We start from the raw sequence: 20043 nt of genomic DNA on the forward strand, positions 1-20043 counted from the left end.
AATGGATTGAAGTTAACCATGTTATCATTATATGGTTAGTCCCAATTCTAAAATAAACTTAACAGCATTTATATAATGCATTTTATTATATTTGGCCTGTCCAACTGCTGAGCTCACTGGAAGAATATGACTAAATTTTTGCTTGTAATTCTAAGGTTGCATCTATCCTTATTTTTGCTCAGAATAAGGACAATACTTATCATTGTTTTTCTACACTACTAAGAACTATATGTCATCTTCTAAGATAATTTAGGTAAAGGTTCCTTTTTTTTTTTTTTTTTCCTGTTTAACTACTTGGAAAGAGAGTCTAATCAAAACAACCAAAAATGCGCTGTGCTTGTAATCAGAAGAATTAGGTTGATAAAACAGCTTATGTGTGTCATTTTTCCCAAAATATAGGAAGGTTTCACCATTTCTGTAGAAGCTTCTCTAAGGTGGGGTCAGAGTAATCTTACACCCTGTGATTGAAGGACTGTTGTTCTAGCCCATGGACCTGGCAGTTTCTACTGAAAGTATTGGAAGTTAGAGAGAGAGATACGCTTTTATTTCAAATATTTTAACACATCAGACTGTTTTCTCTAGTATCTGAAAGTGACTGCTGCATACATCAGCATTTGATCAAGATATTGCCCTAAGTAGATCACTCTTATATGCCAAATGATCTATACATAGAAAATAAAACTTTCCTAATAACCTTTTGGTATTTTAGCATCAGCTAATTTTCTGCTGAGAAGAGCAGAATGTGATTAAGGCAATGGAAAATATTTTATGGAGTGACAGGTGGTCATGAAATTATATTAGCATTTAAATGACTAAAATGGAACCTTCCCTTTCGTGGCCTGAGAATGTCAGAAAGGGAAGTCAGGATTCATCCTCTCCTCCCGTTCCCCATGGGTTATATTTTACTTTAAAACCAGCTGTTAATTCTGTGTCAAAAATTATGAAGGATTTAAAAGAGGGTGTCATGACTTGCTGCAGATACTACTAGAAAACATTTTCCATCTGTGTGACATATTTAAAGAAAGCCCTTAGTCACTGGGAGACGCAGCTTTGTGAACTTAATCAGATGTTTTTCTTCTCTTGTTACCTCAGAATCAACTCTAAGGAGTGTTAAGATCACCATGGTATTTATTTTAAATGAGTGATTGAATGATTCCTGAGCTGCTCTTCTGGGAAATGAGGCAAACCCCTGCTTTAGAGGTCACCTCTCATTAGAGATCAAAAAGAACTGCAGATAACTTCACCAAAAATATAAATAACTAATCAGTACCAGTCCAGTGGCTTTGTTTTATAATTAGTCCTGTACAAAGGCTCCTTGAAGTCAGATGACAGTTGGGTCTCCTGCCTCAAACTTCACAAACGAACCAATAGTTTCAAGCTGATGCTCCCTTTGAACTGCTCTCCCAGGATAAATTACTGATGGCCTAAATGTTACATTTACATTTATTATTCTCCATTACCAAGAACATGTGAAGCTGCAAAAGATTAAAGCAGCAATTACTGAAGTTAGAACATTGGAAATGAAGTTCAAACACCAGAAATGAATGTTTAGGAAAACAGGAAAGACAATTACTTGAGGCCAGTTTTAACTAAATAAAAGCAGTGGCTTCTGCATCGGAGAGGACATTTACAGATGATTGTTTCATGTGCTCATGGATCTTTGAATGAATCACTGGCAGCCCATGCAGTTGGGTTCATATCCAGCCTGGATAAGACCTTGGTGGTCAGAAAGTTGATTGTGAGCTCTAGGTCTTGATATTCTTAGATTTAATGGAAGTAACAGCATGGGGGGGAATAAACTTGTCCTAGCAGTTGTGCTTCAGAAAAAAATCCATAGGTGTTACTGAAGTACTTGATTATTTTTTGTTTTGTATGCTTTTTTTGTTTGTTTTTTATCTTGGTTATGATTCTATTTTGCTTTTTATTTTCTCCATTTCATAAAGTGGTTTTGTTCAGTTTGAATTGTTGCCCTCAAGAGAGGAAATGCTGTTCATTGAGTCCCATCCAGTTGAATTGTGTTTTCTCAAGTTTGGAAGGCGAGGATGAAATCAGGAGGAGATGTTCAGAGAAAGAGCAGGGAACAGTTCAAAGCAAGGTTTGGTATCTTTGCACTGTATCCCATTCCTGTGTCATCATGTCTGCAACTGTGCTGAGAAGAAATTAACCTGGCCTATGTGTCTTGAATGGAAGGTGTTAGGGCAGGAGCTGAGCCTAGCCTTTCTCACATGGTAAAATATGCTCCATCATGATGGGTGTAAATGTCTGCTTAAAACATTTGGAGATTTGTTTTTTCAGACACTTCATCTTTAAAATGATAAAATTAAGCTCCTGTAGTTATTAAGAGCCAAAAATTAATGATTTGACTGTACTCTGCATTGTAGTAGCAGGTGCAGCAGTATATTGATCTACACTTGGTCATATTACATTTACAATGCTGCCTGATCAATATGCTGTTTCTGAACCTGTAGCTTGTGCATGTATGAAATTGGCGTATTTTATTGTAAGACTTGTGCACATGAGCGAGTCACAGCAGTGTAGTCTAGGGTATTGTACACAAGCTAGGTGAGGCAACAAAAAGGTCAGCTTTGTACCTTTTCTCTACTTTTTTGAGTCTTGCAATTTTTTTTTGTAATGTCAAGTAAAGCAGAAACACTAGCATGACAGGCACTGTATAAATGCATGGTTGAAGACAGCCCTTATCACAAACACATTACAGCATGTGCTGACAGACAGACAAAAGCAGGAGGAGGAAAGAGATGACAGCAATGAAGTGACCTTGCTCAGGTCACCAAAAAGGTCAACTCCAGATTTAAGGACAGAACACCTTCCTAATTCAGAATATTGGTCTATCTTATTATTTAATCATCCAATTATGTAAGTGGAAGGTCTTGTTTTTTGCTAATACACATCAAGAGAATAATTTGAGAATAACAGCAGAGTTAAAATGACGTGAAAAGAAATTCAGCATGTCACATACAACAATTGTATAGTTTGTCTTAGAATTTTTACTATGTATTTTCTCTCCGAGGGAACGAGGTGTTATCATTCCAACTCCTGAGCCAACAAGAGCAGCTGCTTGAGAAACTCAGTCTCCAAAGGACTGCCAAGGAAGGCCAGAAATAAGAATTTAACAAAGAGAATATATTGCTATTGATGGTCATGGCTGCAAACAGTGTGGTGTGTAGATCCGAGTGCTCCCTGAAAGAGGGAACAGTGATTGAATGGGGTGTTTCATTTGGTCTCACTCCAGTTCTAATAGGTAGGAAAAGAGATTGAGGCTAACAGTGATGCACTGCAGAAAAGTCTTTTGGGGACTCTTTTAAAAATTGATTTTGAAAGTAAGTCCCCATGTGTGTATAAATACGTCTGTCTTCTATTAGTTTAGCTCATATGAGTTTCAGTCAGTCTGTTGTATTGTTATGTTGAAGAAATAATAATAGTATTTAGGTGTCAGTTTGGGTTTATAAATTTGCTGTAACTTTTGAGACATATCTTAATTTTCTGAATAGCTGAAGCCATCTTTCGTGACTCTCTAGCTGTAAGCATATTTTCTTATTAAAAATCTCCACCTACTCCTAATGTACTCACTTAAAATTGCAATTCCAGGAGGTAATCAAGACATTAACATGATAAAATATAATGCGCTTAAAACACTTTCCATCAGCTTCAGTAGTCAGTTCAGACCCTCCCACTTTATAATAGAGTAATAATTTTCATCATTCAGTACACAAAATGGGAGTTGTGCTTTGTACATGGAGTAAATGTGGAAAAGAGCATTAAAGAAATCTAGCTATGATAGTGAAGAAACTATTTGAGATTGGTTGTAGATCTCCTAGAAGTCATTGCAAAGAAGGTTTTTGTTTGGTTTAAGCTCTGCAGTGCACTGTGCTGTTGTTAATCACCTGTAACTTTGCATGCTGTGATTGCAACAATGTATTTTTAAAAATCAGGTTCCCTTAGGAGTTTCAGTTTGCTGTTTCCATTGACGAAGGTTTGCATCCGGCCGTAGAGAAAAAGCACTGGAAACGCAGACCTTGGTAACAGGGCCAAGTCTTCCTCTTGAAAACAGGCTTCTGCATTTCAGAGGAGCAACAGATTTTGTCATCTTGAGTGAAATCCTGCTGACCATCCAAATGACCATCCATATGACAAACCTGAGCTGGGTCAGCTGCTCTACTGGGGTTCTCTGATTTGGCAGGTAACTACCAAATGTGTGAAAAAAATCCAGATGTTTGTATGGGAATAATGGGGTTGGGGAGGTATTTGAGGGAAAGTGTGCCAGTTCTGTGCTGCTTGAAGCTGATAACTAAATTCTAATTTCTTATTAACTATGTCAAAGTCTAAAAAAAATAAGCATTCACTATGTGCTCCTATTTTGGTCCATGCATACAATTCAAGGCTAACATTCCAAGAATATAAATGCATAATGCAATTAAAATTGGAAAGTAACTGAAAAACAAGAGTGGTGTGTATTTAAAAGATGATTTAAACTATCACCCAGCAACTGTGGATGCTGTTGGGAAACAGTCTCTCTCTGAGTAGGAAGTTCTTATTTCAGTGTGGCTAATGAGCCTTTTTCTGAAATAAGAATGTAAAGCTTCAGAAGCAACGTAGCTGTGAGAACTCAACGCTGCTATAGAAATGTGGAGAAGCTAAGTGGGTTTAGAAAAGGAGGTATGAATCATTTCAAAAGAAAACACATAGGAATGAAGAGAAATTGTGGATGTTTGTATTTTTAAAGTCTCTTTCCTAAATCACTCCAATTACTCTCTTAGACATTAACAGAAGTTTATATAAACAGAAGTGCTATCATATAAGCTACAAACTACAGGTAATATATGCTATCAAATACCTTGCTCCAAAATCAAACAAATAGATGCTTCCGTTCCTATTAATCAGTGTTTATTTGGTTATTTGATATTTGCAGAATTATAAGTCATTATGATACAGTCATTATATCATAAGTCATACAGCAAGAAGACAGGCTGCTGATTTTACAGAACTGGTTCAATTAAAATTAGCAAGAATGCTTGAGCAAATAAACCTGTACAGAGTTTGGCACTAAAAATCGTCACAAACAATTCTAAATGAAATGGGGTAGAACCTCAGCTGGTATAAATCACTATTTCCATTAGCACCATCTTCAATAGAGTTGTGCTGATTTATGCTTAGAGGATCTGACTCTCTGCATCTGCAGTTACTGTAGTAAAATGAGTTATTTTTTCTGAGTATTTCATTTTTTTCCCCCAGTAAATGTATCAGAATTTGGACAAATCTGTGAAACCTGAAGTATTCTAAGATATTTTATTTCCGTGCAAGTATAAGGAGATTAGGAACTTCGATACCTAGGCCATAGATATATAAATTTATGTGTGAATACATCTACGCATATATATGTGTTGAATTTACCATTTTCACAGCTCTAAAGAGGTCAGAGGCCTGCTTCTAAAGGTCTAGCCAAAGGTTTTAATTAAAATAACTATATTTATATCCATCTTCTATCATTAATCAAACATAGACTGAAATCACCCTGTGTAAATGATGTAGTGTTCTGAATTATTGAAACTACAGAATATGTAATATTCTGAGTACAGTCTCTCTTGTAGCCTCAAAATTAAAATACTATATGTGTGTGTGTGCTTTTTTCTACCTTACCATGCCTCAATTTGAGTTGTGGTAAGTGTTTGGAATTGCTTGGCATCAAACGTAAGCAACTTAGATGAAGTGTGGGGACTTTTTCCACTACACATATTGGGTTTTCCAGAGCACAATCCCAACAGCTTCCCTAGTTCTCTGGGGGAAAAAAAAATCTCTTACACTGTACAGATATACTTAGCACAGAATAGTCTCTTTATAGCCTTAAATAAAGTCTGTCAGATCTAAGACATTAATTCTGGTTTGGGTTTTCTTCCTGGTGTTGTAATTCTGTATCTTGTGCCTGTTCCTTTCCTTGAAGATCCAAAGAGTTGATTGTAAAGTGCTTGGAAGGTGCATGTTAACTTGTACACAAGATACTGGTCTCTAAATTCAGGTGCTTTGTTGCTGGAAAGGTCAAAAGCCAAGCAAAACCAATTTAGATTCGACAGCTTTCAAGAACCATCTTCTAAAATAGAAAGTAATTTATATTTTTCCACTTTGATTAAATCTTTCCCTGATAGCATGTATTTTTCTGTATCTTTTTAACTGAAAATATTGTCTGCGGCAGAAGAGAGGCCCTTAATTTTATTGAGGTTAAATGTGCATAGCTCATCTCGGTGGTTTCGAACTCTGGAAAAGGGCAGATCTGAAGAGGCAGGTTCTGAGGAAAAAAAGATACTCACCTATAAGGGCTGGCAACAGATCAGGCTCTATAATATCCTATTTCTTTCCGTTCACCAAAGGGTGATTGTGTAGGGAGGAGAAATATTTCAAGAGAGTTAAGCTGTTCCAGAGAATGAAGATGAGTGTAAGGTTTTTGATGAAAACAGAAGAGTTGATGCATCCTTTTTGCACTGTGTTACAAAATAATTACAAAATAAATTAAGAGTGGTTGAGTGCTGGGTTTGAGTGTTCGTGCGGTGTGGAGGGAGGTTGGACAAAGGCAATTCTTTCCTTGGGTTGCCCTGTGATGAGATGAGGAGGGAGAACCTGACAGCACTGGTCAAAACGTGCTTTGGAAAGGCAGATGTGAAAAAGAGCCCCAGGCAAAGGCTGACCTGGAAGACAGAATGGCTGAGCTGAGAAGCCCCCATTGCAAATCCCTCAGAAATTGCTCTGGTTTTGTATTTTTAACATCAAGCTTCCAGCCCTGAAGACTACAAGTGAAATACGCTTAAAATCTGAAAAGTCTTACGAATACTACTGACAAAAACCCCATGTTGTATCATCAGTGCTATAGTATTTACCAGCTAAACAGACCAGTTAAGGAGGGGGCGACGGAAATAATTTACAAGTCCTTGTCTACATCCTGGCACATGTCTAGAACTACTTGTTTAGAAGGGGAACTCTCAGGAAACCTCTTTAGGTTAATGTTGATGCTTCTCAGCAAACCCGTGGTCCCGCTACTGGCATTAATTTTCCCAAACTGAGTTTTTGCAGAGAGCAACATTTAAGACTTTATCTACCTTCCGGGCAGCAGTGGGACACTGGGCAAAGGAAAGGAGCAGCCCGGCTGTGATGGCAATCTTAATAGCAGCCAGAAAGCTCCAAGAGAGAAAAGTTTATTGTCCTTTTAGAAGATGTGGGAGGACGTTCAGCTTATTTGATGTCTCTTAGCTTCATACTAAATACCGCACTGCATCCTTCTCACTGAAACATCTTGGAAGAGCCCAGTGCTGCAAAGCTCTTTTTTTCTCATCTCTAAGATTAACAGCAGTTTTTGTCCCCCCAAGGTGGGACAGGGGAAGGATTTGGGGGTGAGTAGGGCACCACTGGCACAACCTTGTACTTTGCTGCAGGTGCATGTAATCAAACCCCTTACTTAGAAAGCTTCAGCTTGGCCTAAATGCTTTGTTCTGTTCTGTTTTGTTCTTTGTTCTGTTTTTTGAGAAGTGTGGCCGAAAAGGGGAATGGTATCTGAGCAGCCTCCATATATATCAGTATCTATGTTTACTGTTAAATGTTTCATGAGTGGTATTAACATCCACTTTTCTTTCTTTCTTGGGAATTTGCTATGTTTCTCTAACACAACACATTCTCACATTGGGTGATGTTGTTCTAGATAGCTGCAACTGTGACATTCAGTAGCAACTTGTATTATCCCTGTATCAAGCAAACATGATATTCCCCTGTTGTGATACTAAAATATCAAGTGTGATATGACAGTTTCTGGAAAGAGCAATATGTTCTGACCGTCCTGTTGTCAGTTTTGTCTTGAATTTGATGTTAAAACACTGCAGAATGCTTGTTCAGGCCCAGTTGACTAATAGGAATTGAGAGATTATAAACCAGACACAGGCTGTGCATAGATTTAAAAAAAAATTGACCAGAACATGGATCTTTGTATGTTGTATGGAAGCAGGGAATGTTTTCTTTCAGCTAGAAAAGTCTAGACTGGACAACCCCTGTAACAGAGAGACATCAAATAACCTCTCTAATTACTGTAATTACGTCCCTGATAGTTACCTTATTAAAAAAATAGACTGAAGGCAAGTAACCGCACCATACCCTGCATGGAAAATACAACACTAGTTTTTTCAGGTTACAGCTGAAGTTGTAATCAGAAGTAACAATTTGAGCTGTGATAGGCCAAGTAAGGTCTGCAGGTAGAGGAAGTAATGTATTAATATCCGCTGGATATAACCTATGGGTGAGATGTATTAGCTATGATTTTGTTTTATCTGTAAGATTATTTTCTTAATTCATTTATCACTAGCAAAACTGAAATGTGGCTGTGCAGTTAACTTGGTGGTGGCATCCTTCCATTGCCTGAAAAAAAGAGAAGGGAACGGGAAATGGTTCCTCTAAAGCAACCAATAGGATGTTTTTGACAATTCAATATTTTATTATATTTATAATATTTATTTTTAGCTGTAGTTAAAGCTAATGTTGCTCAGAAACAGACCCACTTAGGGTAACCTTGTTCCTGGAGCACTTAGTAGGTTAATGGAGGAGCAGGTTCAAGCCTTTGGTCCATCTCAGAGAAAAAATGAATTTATACCTCTGACTTGAGTGGACTGTTTGCTGAACTATTGTTATCTTGGCAGAAAGTCCCTCCATCCACAAGTGCAGTGAAACAAATGAAGGTTCTGCTGATCCAGATTATTTGTTCCCAATATGACATAATTTGACATAGTGATGGAATTGCTGTACTGCAAATACACATACTTATAGACAAAAGCATCAGGATAGTGCCAGTAGTGCCATTTTGGGCAAAAAGTCACCTGCACGTGTATACATTATTAATGTTAATTTAGTGATCTAGGAGGAAGTCAAATATCAGGACAGTAAATAATAATTTGTGATGCTAACTTTTGTGCATTTTAGAATGGACTGTTACTACAAAGCAGAAATATAGAGCAAAAATCTCTTGTGTCTTCTTCCCTCACTCCCACACAGTTTATACAGTGATTTTTGTCCATACAACATAGGAGGGAGAAGATGGAATGTTTTGAGAACAGTGACCTTGTTGACCTCTGTGTGGCCCAGGACAGACACTGGGACATATTCCAGTGGAAAGCATCTTGTCTTCTGAGAAACCCCAGAGTTAATATAATACATTGTGGTGTTTGACTTGTAGCATGTTTATGTGTGGGCTAGGCTCGGGGGAGAGAGAGAAAGAAACAGTATTTTGGCAGTACTTTTTTTTTTTAATCTCTCATTAATGCCAGTGCAAATATAGACATGGATATAAATATCACTTTAAGTAATGGGATATTTGCAAGTATGAAGTATAGACACGTACCATGCATTAGGTCTTCACCGAGAATTCAAATGGCAGATGGCAGTGGAGGTGTGTAGTCCTACTAAAACAGCCTGATATCTTGGTTTTTCTGGCTCACTGTAATCAGGGACGTAGCTGATACTGGAAGCTTCTCTGTTAATACCACACTGAGATGTTTTCTGACTACTTATTGATTAAATCACTTTATTTCACTGGCCTGTCTCCAGGGCATTGAGTGTTTCCCAGAATCTTAAAAGTATCTTTAGAATATCTAAAATTTGTCAAAACATCAGTGATATGATCATGTATTTTTCAACTAACAAAGCTTTAAAACACTTTTTCCCTACCCTGAGATCCCACCTGATAACATTATCCAGTTTCACATCATAAAACCCTGATAAAAACTTGCAGCAACTGTTTTTTGTGCTCAGTTTTTGCAACAGCCGAAACCAGGTTTTAGTGGACCAAGGAAGAAAGTTTATTTCCAAGTCATGAAAATACTCTTTCTTTTGAAGTTAGACCACTTATTTCAGTGGGAAATTGCACCTGCTGCTCCCAAATACAAAATTGCCCACAGGACTTCTGACCATCTCTTAGTGTGCACCCATTATTGAGATCAAACTCCAGGAAAACAAGTTCATCTCTTGGAATTCAAGTTCTACGTGTTCTTTCTCAAAGGTAAAGTGCAACAACGGGCCTGCTTGAGATTAACCTGGAAGATCAGTCCAATGAGGAATCCCATTTGAAGAATGTAGTGTTGATACCCTCATCAGTGTTGATAGTGCTCAAGTGAGAAAGATTAAATTATGGAAACCTCAAACTGATCGGAAAGAGCTTGATATTCTGTGCAGGCTTGATAGGTTGAGGTTTTATGGTATTTGTATGTCTGAATTAAGTAACATATTTTGTCCTTCTTTTGCCACACTGAACTTCTACATAGAATACTCCAGCTAGATAGTAAAACTGCTGCAGGACACGTATGGTAGTGCTGCCTACATTGAAAGTGATTGAGGGAGAGGAACAGGAGGATTTCTTTGAGCACTAACGTTATTTTTCATCCTGCTGGCTATGCCAGCTTCTACAGCTAATTAAGCACAGGAAAAGACAATATTCACCAGCTGCCTGCAGAGCCAGTCAGCAGATGGGATGTTTTCTCCCTAGCCCATGTGTGTATTAGGGGGATTTTTCTTGGAAAAAAATGGTCTAAAGCTGCCAATTATGCATGATTTGAACATGAACAGATATGTTCCTGCAGCATTGGAAGCTGGTTGTGGCACAAATATTCTTCTAAATATGCATGTGCCTTTTCTTTAAAGTAAACTGTTTAATAGATTAGAGTTTAGTCCTATGTTGTCAGTCCATGGTTCCTTTCAGAAACCGAAGGCAGACAGTCTTTATCCACAAATGAATGAAAGGCACCCAAGTCTGGGACTTTCTAGTCCTGAAATGTGTGCCACTGGAAGTCGCTTCTTCAAAGGTTTGTCTTTAAAACAGAGAAGGACATCACAATTGCAGAAACTTCTCCCTTTGGGAGTGGAAAAATGCTCTAAGGTGTTGTAAAATGTCTTTCCCCTTGTTCCCATATAACAAAGAGATTGTTGGAGTCTTTTATACAGTCTAACAAATCTCAAAGTTTGAGTTAGGCTCATTCTCATTCGAACTCTAGCTGCTTCTTAAGGTGTAACCATGGGCACAATTATAATTCTTTTACATCCTTGTAAATGGACTCATGGCAGGCGCAAGGCCTGATTCTATACCTGTGTAAGCAGGACTAAGTTTGCAGTCACATCTTAACAGTAACCAGCCATGTAGTTATTATATAAAAGTGTATTTGTTTGCAGAGAATAAACTCTATTTGTATTTATCATGCAGAGTTGCATGGCATAAATATATTTTTTAACTGGTTATTTGTATTCTAACTAGTTAGGTTCATTATTAATTTATAACAAAGCTGTTTTTGTTTAGGAAAGAATTAGAAATTTCCTGATTAGATTTTGATAAAGAAATCTGATTTGACTCCAGTTATCAGATTGAGTTCGGGCTAGCAGTAGAAATTCGTTGGTATGCAATTTAAGCTGTGATTATTATGGTGTCAATGGTGATGAATCTTCCTGGATAAAATAAGTGTTGTATTGCATAATATAATACAAAGACAGGTGGATAATAGATTGATACATCCACTCCCTGTCCCCTGGAGCCACGGAAGGGGATTCCGGGCTGTTAATCAGAAACTGGGGAGATTTATGGTAACTTGAAGCATTCCAAGATTCAATACAGATTTTTTTTTCATATTTTGTTACTGCATTTAATCTTTTTACCATACAGTTCTTCAGTATCATCGGGTAGATTATTTAAGGTTTTTGAGACCCAGGACTGGCAGGTACAGAAGTTCGCCTTTGGCTCTGATTTTTATGTACGAAGTTGAATTTAACAGCAGCACAGTCTGAGAGATATGAAAGTGCCACTGCGTGTTCAGATAACGTAAAATAAGACATATTCCATCTTGATGTATATTAGATGTAGCATGCATAGTTTGAAGAGGAATGGTTTAGAGATTTCTTTGGTTGTTTTTTTGGTTTTGGGGGTGTTTGGGTTTTTTGCATTTTGTGTGTGTGTGTTTTTGTTCAGTTTGGTGGTGTTGTTTGTTTGTTTGTTTTAAACCTTCACTCTTCCTTTATTGTGCAATGTTACCTTTTGTATACCAAGGACGTTAGTACTTCCCTGCCTTAAAAGATAATGCTGGTCTTCCCAGTCCTGTGTTTCTGTGATTAATTGTTGCACAAAGGCCTTTGAGATCTTTGGTCAAGAATGACAATATCAGTACAAAACAGTTGACCAAGATGCTGACAGTTACCTAGGGGTGCAATATTCCATCACCTCTCTTTAATTTTATTGCAGTTCTTCAAATAAGATACTTTATTTGGTACCAATTTTTATGGAATTTTTTTTTTTTTTTCTGGGAAATGGTCATCACCTTTTAGTGTTTTAAGTGTTTAAACTATGAATGTTTACATGACATAGAATATTTCATAATTTTTGTACATTGTATATATTGTGATGTTATTCAAGGCATGTTTGCAGGCTTATGGGTAGAATCACAAAATCATTTTGGTTGGAAGAGACTCTCATGATCATTGAGTCCAGCCATATGGGACTTCATCCTACTTTGATTATTCAGGATGTTAGAGAGAAAAAATAGTTTAAGATAGCATGAGGACTCAAGTTCGGCATGTGGGGCACTCAAGTTTGGCACCTTCAGGTTAGCCTACTGCTAATTAAAGAAATTAGGCAGTTGTAGAGAGTGAGTAGTTCTTTCTCCTTTTTAACTTAGTGAGCAATTCGCAGTACACGGCAGTGACCTGAGGTGATTAGGGATTCATTGGCAGCAGCAGACGGTTCCCTTTATAACTGTCTGCCAATGCCTCTTGCTTTTAAAGCAGCCCTCCCATAGATCCACTTTCTAGCAGCTCTTTGCAACCACACCAGCTACCGCTACTCTTTTCTTACTCAGGTCTTTGTATTTATCATACCCATATTGTGTTTATGGTAGTATTGTCATCCAAGCCAATGGGAACAACCCAAATCTGGACTCAGGGTGAAAGGCACGATGCAGCAATTGAATACAGCTGTTCCACAAATGAAACACTTTTTTTGTCTATGGGGAGCTCTGTGGGGAGCAACAAGGAATTGGCAACACGGTTCTCAGTTGTTTTTTGCTTCCACATACCTGTGTGAGCTTGAGGCTCTTGCTGAGTTTCTTTTGGCAATCAAGGGAGCCTATAAACATGCTATTGCTTATTGGGTCTGTCTGGGAGCAGTGCAGACCTCTTTTCTACAAAAAGCTGAGAAAGTAGTATTAGAAAGTGGCCACTGGAAAATTCCAGAAATCTCTGTCCCTAGTGAAAGCAGAAATACAGGCAGTGTCTCCTGTTGTTTTGTACTTTTTGTTTCCATTCTCCATCAGGACTGTAATACAGAAGCAAGCAATAATTGAAAATTTGCAGGTTAAAAGTGATTTTAGCTATTGGTCATTAAAAAAATTTTCTTCAGTTTAGTTTGGGGTAAATGTCAGCATCAGCTTTCACTTATTTTTTCTCCTCCATCTCCTGTTTACAGCTGAACAAAGTACTGTCATCTGCAAGATGGAGAAATAGTAGAATACTGTCTCCTCTGAGGCATTGCCACAGCAGGCAAACATTATCAGGCAATTATTCTGGAATATTTGCTTTGACAGAAGTTCTGTACAATAAACTAGTGCAAGGTTAAAGACATCAAAGGTGTAATGGACTTGTCAAACCCTATAAGCAATTTGTATAATTCTGTACCTCACCTGTCTCATAAGGTTGGAACAAACCTGCCAGGTCCACAGTGGGGAGTCAGTGGACTAGAATCTACCCTGTAATAAATGTTAAATTCTTATTCTTCTTTTGCTTGTTTTGTCTGTTTTGGCTATTGCTGACCACTCAGTGAAGGCTAACTTTAAATAATGTTATGTACATTGGCTTGGACACCAAACTGGGACTCTGTTACATTCTGAGTTTTCAGCACCTGAATTGCAGTTTTGTCTCCAGCCAAAGTCCTCTCAAGTTGAAAAGTCAGTGCCATCCTTTCCTTCACAGAATTTATATAGTCAGAGGAAGAATATTAAGTCAAAATGGAGGCTACTGGAGGTGGTTGAAATTGCCTCACAAAACAAAGGGACATATAAGTCATTTGTAGGAGGGGTGGGTTCAGTGGTATGTGTTTTTTTAATTAGGGTTAAAAAGTAGATAACTAACTAGAGAGTCAATTTCCAAACTAGATAGATATTGAACTGTAGTAGATGCAGAGCAGCTGTAGGCATTTTCAGTAATCTAACTCTCAAAACACTGGAATTAAACATCAATTGCTATGGCAAGAAACATAGTAAACATCCGCTATTGTTGCAAAAATTTCACTGTTTCTACTTTCTGCATGACATGAAGCCTAGAGGGGGATTTGAGGGTGGAAATGTGGCATTCCCCACCCCTACTATTCCTAGCTGCATTTGTACCTGAATGCCTTTGCTCTTATAGCTTACACTTAGGGAAGAAAGGTGCTTTTTCTGTTACAGGTTATATTTTTAAAAATGAAACTATTAAAATGCCCTAGGTGGTAAGTTACAGTTTCACATGGCTGATATCCAGAGATGCTTAAAAGACTTACACAGTCTTCAAAGCTGAAGATGCCCCTTATGTAGACATAAAGTCTCCATTTCTCCATTTTGCTGTGTAAAACAGCCCATTTAAGTGAGAACAGATACTCCTTAATGCAGTGCTGCTAGAGATGCTGGCAGCTGAAATGAAGAAGCTGCCCAAGGAATAAGGTTGATATCTGTTTTCCTGCTGTTGTATAATCCCTTCAGGCAGGGGAAGAGTGTGGAATGAGGCAACTGCAGTGACAGTGTCAGGCTATGACCACGCTGGGCAAAGGGACCTGAGTCTTGGAGTGTTGGTCAAGTCACTTGGGGGACTTTGCTTCATTTTGGGTAGTGGAAATGGACTTGAAAGAACAAATCATCTCCTGTGTTGCTGAGCTGTCCCTAACAGCAACTGCTGCCCAAGCAAGCTGACATGTTTCCAAAAGATGGGGTATTTTGTCCTGTTTTGAAAGCTATTTGATGATCTGTACAAACAGAGCAATACTTCTCTCCACCTGAAGTTTCTTGAGACACCAGCTGCACTTAGAGCTTTTTCTTGTAATGCTTGATGTAAAAAAAAAAAAAAAAAAAAAAGGAAATCCAGTTCAAAAATGTAGCTATTTTGCCATTTTATGTAGAATTTGATTTGCGATTTGTTTGGAGTAGAAATCATTACTAAAGGGCATTCTTTCATTTGGCCACCTGCTTCTATTCAGAGCTATGAAATCTGGAATTAGAGTTCAGTCATCTTTGTTAATGCTTTCTAAACCACGTTGGAAGACGTTCTCATGCTCAGAATACCACCAAGCTGTGTCCTGCCCTGTTTCAGCTGTTTGCCTAACGGTACTTTGGGTTAGTAAAAACTTCTGTTTCGAGAATTAATGCCATCTAGATTGTTGTGACAGTGTGGAAATGGAAGGGGAGCAGTAACAAGCCTGGTAGGCTGTAAGCTCTGCTGGGGTGATGATGAATAGCTAGAGGCAGTTGTCTCTTGATGTTATTCAGCTGAAACCAACTGATGGGACCATAGTCTGAGGCACCCTGTGATATATTTTAATGTCTGTCAGCCTTTAAGTTTTCCCCTGAAGGTTGAGGATCATACCAGTTTCTCTTACAGCTAAGAGGAATTTTGACCTTTATAATAAGAATTGCCTTGGATGCTTTGTGCATCAATGAGCAGTTGCATGTGCATATCCAGAAGACTGTTGCAATTGCATCATAAATGTAAATGCCTCCTAGACATATCCCATACATTTTCAAAACTGGAGAAGACAAAAATACAGCCCAGAGGATTCTGTTCTTCTCCTCGTTCATGGATGTAGATTTTTCTTTGGCGATGTTAAAGAAAGTCTTAAAACCTTCCAGCTGGCTTCTGCTCATCGCTTTCCTGCTGCCTGTCTTACCGTAAATGTTCTTCTACTCAGTTCTCCCTGGCACACGCTTTCTCTTAGGCTGAGTTTTAATTCTTAATCATATGTTTTGTACCTTATTGATAGTAGGGGAAATCATGTCTCCAGATCAATACCCAGAAGGTATCTTCCACACACCAGTGATCTCTTCTTCTGTGCATGCCTCAGTTGTCCCCCCAACACTGTCCCCGCACCGCACGCACTTGTCACTGCCAAGATCTTCACTTCATGCTGATGCACGGGAGCATTTGTGTTGGGAAGGTGGTGACAAAACTGAGCAGACAGCAAGCTTGAGAAGCAAAGAGAGTGAAACCTCTCTGATAGTCAGAATTTTGCTAAAATAAGAATAGGTTCCATTTAGTTACTATATACGGCTATGCATTTGTATATATTTCAATATATATGCATACATAAATGCATACGTATTCTCACACATGTTTATAGCTGTGTATCTATATTTGTGTGTATATATGAGAGCCCTCCTGTAGACTTTATGTTGCTTCCCATCCGTACGTCTCATCTTCCCGCAGAAAAACTGCAAGTAACAGCTGAGAATATTTGTAGTTAGAAGCATCTCCTTTGGAGAAACAGCTGTATTACGCAAGATGAGGTAATATAAAGATCTGTAAAACAATGATCTGTGAGCTTTGTGTTGAAAGGTGGTTGAAAACAGCTCTTGTTGACATCTAGAAGTCTTTAATTAACCCTTTTGTGGGGGGCAAAGAGATGAATCTCTGCCTTCTTTCCTTCTGGGCCATGTACTTGTTTCTTTTTTTTCTTCCATCCATGCTTATGCTTTTGAAGCAAATCTGCCCATCAGTGCTTTAAATCAATACCATTAAAGCTTTATTTGAAGGTAAACTATTTCAAGAGGCTGGCCTGCTCTACCCTGCAATTATATCATGTGCTAAATGAGTGAAACTTTCCAAGGTATTGAAGGCTTCTGGGTTTGTTTTTTTCTTTTCCATTTCACTAGATGACATCCAATGATAATGGCCTTAACATGATGGGAAATTAATTGAGAGAGCACTTCTACACTGCCATAATTTTATCATCCATCCTATTGCTGCTATTAGCAGGAATCCATAACCCCACGGGTTTTGAGAGAAGCTCTTTTAGCAGAACTTAGGGTGTCGAGGTTACACAGTTAGCTCCTTCCGTCAGCTGGGTGTCAAATCACTGTCGAAAAGAAATTACTGATGTGTTCATTTTTTTTTAGCTTCTATTCTTCTGGTGCAGGAGATGATTTGTAGGAAGCCATTGGGGAGAGAAGAGTGCTGCTGGCTGTCGAAGGCTTCTCTTGCAAAAGTACTTAGAAGCATCATCACACATTAACACAGGTGCAGGCAGGAGCATTTTTGATCTTATGTCCCTTATAAAGTGGTGTATAGAAAATATGCCTTCTGACTCACCATGTCATAGCAGGATATTAAAATGATCCTGTTTATTAAATTGGGTTTGCTGAATTTCCCAATGCTGACTACTACAAAGTTTTCTTAAACCCCTAGTAACAAACTAGCCTTCCTAATTCGTATCACTGGCAGCATAAAATAATTCCATTTTCTTCAAAGCTTATTGTTTCCTCTTTCACATTCTTGAATCACTTTAGTAAATCTTGATTTGTACCTTTGAATAAAGGTTTTGGAAATGGTTGACATGGGCTTTATAACTTCTCTACTTATCTTGAGACTCCCACAGGTATTTTCTCGTTTTCTGTATTATGTGCCCCTTTTCCTGCTCTCCTTCTCCAGTAGTCCAGCAAATTGGGATAAAACATAGGTTTGCTCTTTTTTTCCTCTGTCACCTGTAGCAAACCACTAATAACTTCATGAGACAGATTATGGATGTGATTGTGGCACATTCCTCAGCAGCTACACATGCTGGAACTTAAATATATGCTTGCTGAAATGCTATAGTTTAAATAATGTGATCTTGGAGGAGAGATGAACTTTGGTAAAAATTCTCCCTTTTTTCCCTTGAAACTTACTGCTTTTTAATACATACTGCAGAATCTCAAGCTTTGAATTATCTTTCCTTTTTCCATTGTTTTCTCCCTTTTTCTACTTTGCCATTAATTGAGAAAAAGAAGAGATGAGACAACTGCAAAAATTCAATAAATGTTTTAGCTATCTCCAATGCTCTTATTTATCTTTTTAAATTTATTTTTCCCTTATAATCATTCATAACTCTTTAATCCTTAACTAGCATTTTTGATGCATCAGGGACATGGTTTAGTGCTACATCTAGGTTATGGTTGGGCTCTACGATCTTAAGGGTCTTTTCCAACCAAAATGATTCTATGATTATTGCTGATCTCTGGCTGTGCAGATCTCATTATAATTAAGCAATAACCATGCCTAGTTTTTCCTGTGCAGGCAGTTGACGTGACTGAGTGCATGCAGGATGCAAATTCCTTGTGTGAAAGTGAGATTTTGCCAGGTGTCATCTTCAAAGTGGGAATCACAGTTTAAATACAACCCTGAAAATGCTGTTTCCTCCTCTCCTCTTCCTTCTGCGTGATATTTTTTTTCTAGAAATCACTTTCCTCTGTTCAGATTCCCCTGTGGGATTCCTTTTACTTGCTGTTGTAGTACTGTGATTGACTATGTATTCAGTGGGGTGGCCCCGTGACCAGAGTTTCTTACTGAGGCTGGCCAAAATTTGAAGAACAATCATAGGGCTAGCATAAATGTAAGTGAAAGAGAAGAATCAGTGGCCCAGTCCTAGCTAAAAATATAATTATTTGAACCACATTTTGCAGTGATATTTTTATCAAAGGGAAAATGCTCCAGCAAAATGTTGGAGTGTGTCTTTTTTGAAGAAAAATAAAAGGCATCAAAAAACACAGAGATGAATCATCCCTACTGTTATTTTCCCCATAAGGTTATCAGATCTTCTGGGATTTTGATTTATTTTATTTTTTTTTTTTTTTTTAAAGGGAAATTTTAGGAAGCTTTTTCTGATGTCACCTCTGCCACAGGCTAAATGCGGTACACGAGAAGTGCAACATCTGGACTGAAATACAGGAGTGGGGGGGGGGGCATGGATGCTTACAGAAGAGGGAACATCTGTCTGACATCTGTCTGTTGGGATGTGTCTACTTCCCTATGAGTTCATTTACAAGAACATAGTGTAACCATTATATAGGTTTGGTTAAGAGTGCCTGTCCCATTGTAGCTACCAGAGTTATAACTCCTCAGCATCTCTCTAACTGCTGCTTTGCATCTGTGCAAGGACATCGGAGCTGTTACTGGGCTCAGACCCACAAGCATTTCACCATGTGAATAGATTTAACTGATAAAACATTGTGGGACTAACAGGGGACAGAAACCTCCCAGGACATGAACTTCTGCAACGTATCAGCATAGTGGTGCTCTCTTCACTACTGAAATACTACAGTACCTTTCCCTTAAGAGATGTCTGAAAGGAAAGCAAACTTGCATGTTGTTTTAGGCATTAAAAAACCTCCTAAATTCCCATGTTCTTTATCTGCATCATTTTTATTAGATTTTTAATTTGTTACTTCCAAAATTGTGTGTTGCTCTGTCAACTGTTTGTTACAAGATTTCCCTTAGGGGAAAATGGAGCTTCATATCCATGCTCGCGTATTGCAGTATGAATAAGGCTTGTTACACTCCATTTGACAGGTAGGGAATATTAGTCAGTAATGCTGGAATATAATTGGCTTTAGTTTCTCATGTTGTGTCACTAGATGCAGCTTCGTTCTTAGGGAACCTGACCTGAGAAACAAGGACATACTTCAAATTCCAGCAGGATTAAGTTACCGCATTAAGAGGCTTTGATAGGGTTCAATTGTTGCTATTAAAGTAAAACTGCCTTTTTTTGTTTTTTCTCCATAATAATCAGTGTTTTCAGTGGTGATGCTTATTTTTGTTGCTGATTGTCTTAAGACATTTACATGCTGACAGTTTTGATGGGGACAGCTGGCTTATAAATATTATCTATTAAGTTTTATGCCAAACTCCATCTGAACTACAAGGGATACTTACTGCAGCTCTTAAAATAAAATAAATAAAGAAATAAAGAAGAAATGCCCTTTTAGTCCTTTTTTTCATAGCAGGAGCTATTATTGCCTTTATTGTTGCTGCATTAAA

This window comes from Streptopelia decaocto (assembly GCF_964273445.1).
Source record: "Streptopelia decaocto genome assembly, chromosome: 6".
Classification (NCBI taxonomy): Eukaryota; Metazoa; Chordata; class Aves; order Columbiformes; family Columbidae; genus Streptopelia; species Streptopelia decaocto.